The 6267-nt window shown below is 35.7% G+C and overlaps 1 protein-coding gene across 1 annotated transcript in view; it reads left to right on the top strand.

Moving 5' to 3' along the window:
- Nucleotides 1–6267, top strand: part of usf2 (upstream transcription factor 2, c-fos interacting) — a 142645-nt gene that overhangs the window by 90830 nt on the left and 45548 nt on the right. The gene's annotated exons all lie outside the window — the stretch shown is intronic.

Below are 6267 nucleotides of genomic sequence, written 5' to 3'. Positions count from 1 at the left end.
TATAGAAACACACAAGTAACATAGCACCTGAGTTAACAAGCCATATAAGTAAGCAACACATATTTTAAATACACTAAAACAAGAGATAGCAGTTTTATTTTATTTTGGCACACATTTTTCACACCACAAATTTTTAGATGATTCTAATTTTAACCTTAGCAATTTGCAATTATTTCTGAATTGAATGTGTATAATAGTGAAATGAGTAGCTCTATGTATGCAGACTGGGTGCATTATATCACTGTGTCAATTTATAATACTGAGGCTTAAAACATCAATTCTAGCTGTGTAAATTGTCATATTACACTTCCAAATCTCCAGCTAACTTACTCCATTGATTTTCCTTTCTACTTTTGTGAACATACATTAATTAATCGACTATGAACAGTTTTGGTCAACTAAGACGCCACTGACTGATCAAAGGACTAAATGCGTGCAGCACTAGTGCTTATGTTGCTCTGACTCCTTTGTCTCCCTCATGGTTTGTATCACATGGTGCTGTTGAGCCTTCATGTCTGTTTGTTTAGGGACATACTTTTATAATGACCCAGTCTGGACAGGTGCCCCCTCTTCTTTGAACTGGACATTATCTCTCTTTGGTTACAATTTAAACAGCTATAACAGTCACTTTTATTCTTCATGAAGATACATTTTAGTATTGATTTTGCTCTGTCTGTAATATGTGATAAAGTGGACCACAGGTTCTCCCATACCCCACATAAACAGAGATGGAGAGAAATAGGGTAAATGCTAGGACAAATCAAAGGTAGGAAAACATAACCTGACCAACAAGATGGCCAACAAGAATTCATCCTGGCAGGATAGTGTTGTCTTTGCTACCAATTGCTTGGAGCCACCAGTGGTTCGGAGACTGGACCAATCACAGATCAGCTTTGTGGTTTGGGCGGATACCAACGGTGAAGTGCCCAAACAAGCAAACTTTCATCGGGAGACCTTAAATAGATAAATAAATGTGTCAGTGCTACACAAATCAATCTGGCATTAGGCAGGTTAAAGTGAATGTCTGGCACTTTTTTATTTTTAAAGAATGCATATTTTTAAGCAATCTGTAATAACAAAATACTTCATATAGTCCTATAAAATATTTGTTATATGTTATTTGTTGTTGATCAGCAGAACACCTGGAGTCATTGTATAATTATCTTCTTATGTTTGAAATACTATTTTTTTTTCTCTCTTCCAATAGTCATTGTATGCATACAATAATATAATTGTTTTTATTATTCAGGTCTGTTGGTCAGATCAGATTGATAAGTAGGACTGCAATATAAACAGTTTATGTAAGCCTTTGTCTTTATGCATATAGAATAAAGCTGAAAACATGCTCTCATTATTGAACTCTGACAAAGGCTTGGATGGACAGAGGATGTGACAGGTTTGTGCAGCAGATTGTGATGTAGAGATGTGTGTAAAGATGTGTGTAGCTGTGAAGACGAATGAGGAAATGCACATATCTATACAAGACTCTAACCAAGATCATCCTAAAATAATAATGGCTAATGATGGAGTTAATCTTGCTCAACTAAAGGTAAAGGTTGTTGGGTTGAGTGTAAATTGAAAGATGTTTCTCATTGGGAGCCTTTGGTAGAAGCCACAAACACAGGGTGAGGTGTCAACAAGAGGCCAGCTCTGACTCGCTCCGAGAAGACAAGGACATTTTTGTGTAAATAAAGAAGTTATGGTCAAGAGCCATGCATTCAGATCTATAAACAAATGAGAAACACAACCATTGCCAATGACAAATGGGGGAAGTTTATACTCTGATACGTATGAAAAAAATCTATTTTCAACTAAGACATAGTAAGTATAGGAGTGAATCAATAGATATATATATATAAAAAATATTATGATAGGCCTCTTCTTCTGTACCACAGCTTCAAGGCTTATCGTGGTACTTTCAAGGAATATTATGTAGCCTGTGCTCTTGCACTTACAAAGTTATTACAATCACAGTTGAACCTGGATTGTCACCTTAACCTGCATATAAAAGACACATACAAGTTTTTTTCATTCTCAGCATATGGATAGCATACTGCAGCAACAGAGGCTGCACTAGGACTGATTAATGATTGGCTGAAAGTGCTGGGTTTAGGCAGTGAGGATTCAAATCAGAGAGAGTCCTTTAGGTTTAAACTGGATTTCAGCATTGAAACTGGCAACCCAAATGACTTATGTGAGGCATCTTGTTCAAAAATGTTCATTAACAAGTTTTTGTAACTAAGAATGAATCAGCATTACAAATGTTACCAGTAAGAGCAATATTTGGTTGGGACATGTCTACCTCGTCTGAGTACACAGTTAGGTCACGTTTATAGAATTTAAAAATCTGACATACAGTTCCTTCAGTATATAAAACATGCATTTTAGCTTTGAGTAACAGATTTCGAAGATCTTGAATTATTTTGGGCAATGACAAACAGAGACCATCAGTTACAGATAGAGGAAACTGATAAAAAAGTGCAGTCAGGATGACAAGGAAATAACAAAGACAATAAAGAGAAATCTTCCTCATTCTTTTATTTAAGTTTCAGTACATTCAGTACAGTACGGGTGAATGATTGAGGGGATTTTGGCTCAATGACTAAGTCATATTGTGTTTCAAATAATTATTGCCAAATGATCATAGCCAGACAAGGTACATAGATAAATTATTGCAAGGTAGGGTTGGACAATATGGTGATACAAATCTAATCTAATCAAATTTAATGTAGGTCTATGCTCAAACAAAGACACTTTTTCTTACCCACACCTAATATTGTTTTGCCTCAGCAAGCAACAGGTGAATTTAACCAATCCCAATGAAATGTGAAAAAACAGATGTCCAAATAAAGCCATTATAAATCTACTAATTTTACATGAATTGTGATAACATCAAAATTGTGATCTAGCCCAAGAAAATTGTGATATACATTGTTTGGTACATTGCCCACCCCTATTGCAAGGTACAGATTGTGCAGACACTTGAAAGTGCAAACGATCTATAAGCACTACTACAAACAGTCACTTTGTGGTTAATTATCCCAGTATTTATGGGTTCATGTTACAAAGAGAGTGTTAAGGACTCGCACCTGCATGATGGGTGCCAGTAAGATCAAGGGCACTTTTAATATTTGCTGGAAAGGGTGGATAATAAATTTTAAAGAAGGAAGTGGTACTGAAAAAGAAAACATGTATTTATTATATTTTAGATACATACAAAATGTGTTTTTAGGTGTTTTATTGCTTCAGCAATTGCAGACTATTTTGCCTATGGCATAGAATATGCATATTTGTTGTTGCTAACATATCATCACCCATTGACTGAATGTTGACAAAAGGTAGCACGAGGCGCTCATGTCCTCCAAACACACTCCTGCCATCGATCCTTATCCAAGCACCCATGCCACAGGCATGGGCCATGTTTATTACTGCTAAAATTAATGGAAGTCAATGGGAGGTCAATGGGCCACTTAATACGCAGCAATATTGTGTCTTACCACAACTGCGCAGATGACACTCCATGTCTTACTGGCAGCAGGTGAATATGGGCCAGTGGATTCACTCTGCCACTGCATTCAACAGATTAGTGTGTGATAAAAATAAACTTTCTCCCTCTAAACTCAGACAAGACTGAAATCATAGTCTTTGGCTGACAGAAACATAGAGAAAGTGTCAACAGTCACCTCCAGTCTATCTCTCTAAAACCTAGGCTAGAAATCTAGGGGTAAGAATGGACTTAGACTTGAACTTTTACAATAAAATCTGCAGCTTTTTGCCATCTAAAAAAACATTGCAAAAATCAAAAGTATACTGTCAAATTAGGTAGGTTAGACTATTGTAACGGCCTGCTCACTGGCCTTTCCAAACGAGTGTTAAGACAGTTGCAGTACATTCAGAACGCTGCTGCTCGGATCTGGAGCAGAACTAGGAAGTACGAGCACATGCGTCCTGTGCTCAGGTCTCTGCACTGGCTCCTGTGGCTCAGAGATATGGACTTTAAAGCAGCTCTGCTTGTGTACAAATGTCTCCATGGCCTAGCACCAAAGTACATCTCTGACATGTTAATGCCATATGAACCCTCTCAAACTCTGAGGACTTCAGGGACCAGCCTCCTGTTGGTGCCTAGAAGATGTGAGACAGGCCTCTACTTTGACAATATTTAAATTTAGGTTCAAAATGATTCTGTTTAGTTGTGCATATGACTGAAACGTTTTTATTCTGCACGCTTCTCTTTTAATGTTAATTTTATGATGATTATTTACCGGCCTCCTGTTGGTGCCTAGGAGATGTGAGACAGGCCTCTACTTTGACAATATTAAAATTTAGGCTCAAAATGATTCTGTTTAGTTGTGCATATGACTGAAACATTTTTATTCTGCACGCTTCTCTTTTAATGTTAATTTTATGATGATTATTTATGATTATTTATGTTTTGACTTGTTGTATTGTTATTTTAATGTGTTTCTTATTGTGTAAAGTACTCTGAATTGCTTTGTGTACAAATTGTGCTATACAAAGGCAACTTGCATTGCCTTGCCTATTACCATAGTTTTAGGATCTTTTTCATACTTTTGACAACCCTAACACCAACCTCACTCCCCTTTTATAACATGTAGGCTATTTCAAATGCTCTTGATGGTTATGTGTTAACCATGTTAATTATGGTTAGTTACACTTTAAAATTTCATAAACATAAAGGTTTTTTTTTCATAGAAATGTATAATTAGCCAAAAAGCACGTGATGTTATATGCATCATTTGGCTTTATTTTGGTCATTAGTTCATCCATGGCTAATTTTCAACCTCTCTCTGTCCGATTCCAAGAAACACCAGTTTACATAATGACAAATATGAAAAATACAAATCTAAACAAATGCCAAAATGGAGGTAGCTGGAGGCAAAAGTGAAGTTGAACATAATGCAATTTTAATAGAGAAATTAAGCATGAAATAGAAAAAATCAAGGTTGGTTTGGAGAGTGAAAACCACTCAGATATATGTAAGTGATATCAGAGCTGAGTTTAAAGACATTTTCTTAGTGTGTTTTACAGTATTTGTTTATTTAATCGAAGATTATGATAAACACTTTTAGGTTTTACTGGACAAATACTTGAATACTTCTACAAATGCTGATCCTACTATAGACTCTCACTTTAACTTCAGATATATTACACATTTCACCATAAATTATACTTTTGTGAGGCTCAAAAACTATTTTGAGTCTTAGAAATAAGAGTATTTCTTCCATCCTTTTCTAACAAAGATGCAAACTAACTGATATGTTTACCATATAAATTCACAAAGTTGTTTATTTTGAATTTAGATGTCAATTAATCATTATTAACATATTTTATCTTCATTTAACTGAACTGAAAACCAATTTCAACAAAGTACTCCCTGTCTTCTAGATAGGACTTGAACCAGTTTAGTGCAGTACCAAAGATGCCCACCCAGTCCTCTAGTCTCTATGATAGACAGTCTCAAAGGCAGCACTCAGGTCTAACAGGATCAAGACTGACACTTTTCCTGCATCCGTATTCAGGCGGATGTTGTTTGTCACGTGATAAGAGCAGTCTCAGTGCTGTGGTGGGGTCTAAAACCTGACTGGAAAACATTAAAGGAGTTGTTCATTTGGAGAATGTTAATAAGCTGTTGGTAAACAACTTTTTCTGACTTTGCCTAAAAAAGGCAGTTATGGAATTCCCTACACTCATGTCATAATTTCCAACCAGGAAGTACAATTTTAATCTAAAATGACCAAAATGGGGTGTTAATGATCTTAACTGTGTTTTAGTCAAATGAGTAGTCTAACCTGTCATAGGCACTTTAATGTCATTAGAAGGGCAAAACATTAAATAATGCACTTAAGCTGGTATTTTCAAAAGACAGACACAAAAATGAGAAAAACTAAAACACAAAACACAAATGTTCAATTCATTTTATATTGTCAACATAAAGCTTTTGTCACTTGTAGACTTACTCACAGTGGGAAGAGTAACCACAACTTTTACTCAAGTAAGAGTACAGTTACTTCAATGAAAATATTATTTAGGTAGGAGTAAAAGTATGCTGCTAAAGTACAATTTCTTTAAACAAGTAAGTAAATGTAACGGAATACTACCCACCTCTGCGTTAGATACATGAAACTGACATTGTAAGGTGTTATAAACTGATTATAAATATATGAAATATGCTTTTATTACCTGTTGTTAGCCTCGCTGCGAGTCTCCTCCTACCCGATCCGTGACGTTACCCAGCATTCTCAGCGT

The sequence above is a fragment of the Periophthalmus magnuspinnatus genome, chromosome 11 (assembly GCF_009829125.3).
Source record: "Periophthalmus magnuspinnatus isolate fPerMag1 chromosome 11, fPerMag1.2.pri, whole genome shotgun sequence".
In the NCBI taxonomy this organism is placed as follows: domain Eukaryota; kingdom Metazoa; phylum Chordata; class Actinopteri; order Gobiiformes; family Gobiidae; genus Periophthalmus; species Periophthalmus magnuspinnatus.
The sequence above is the reverse complement of the archived record's forward strand: the minus strand, read 5'-3'. Positions and strand labels throughout refer to the sequence as shown.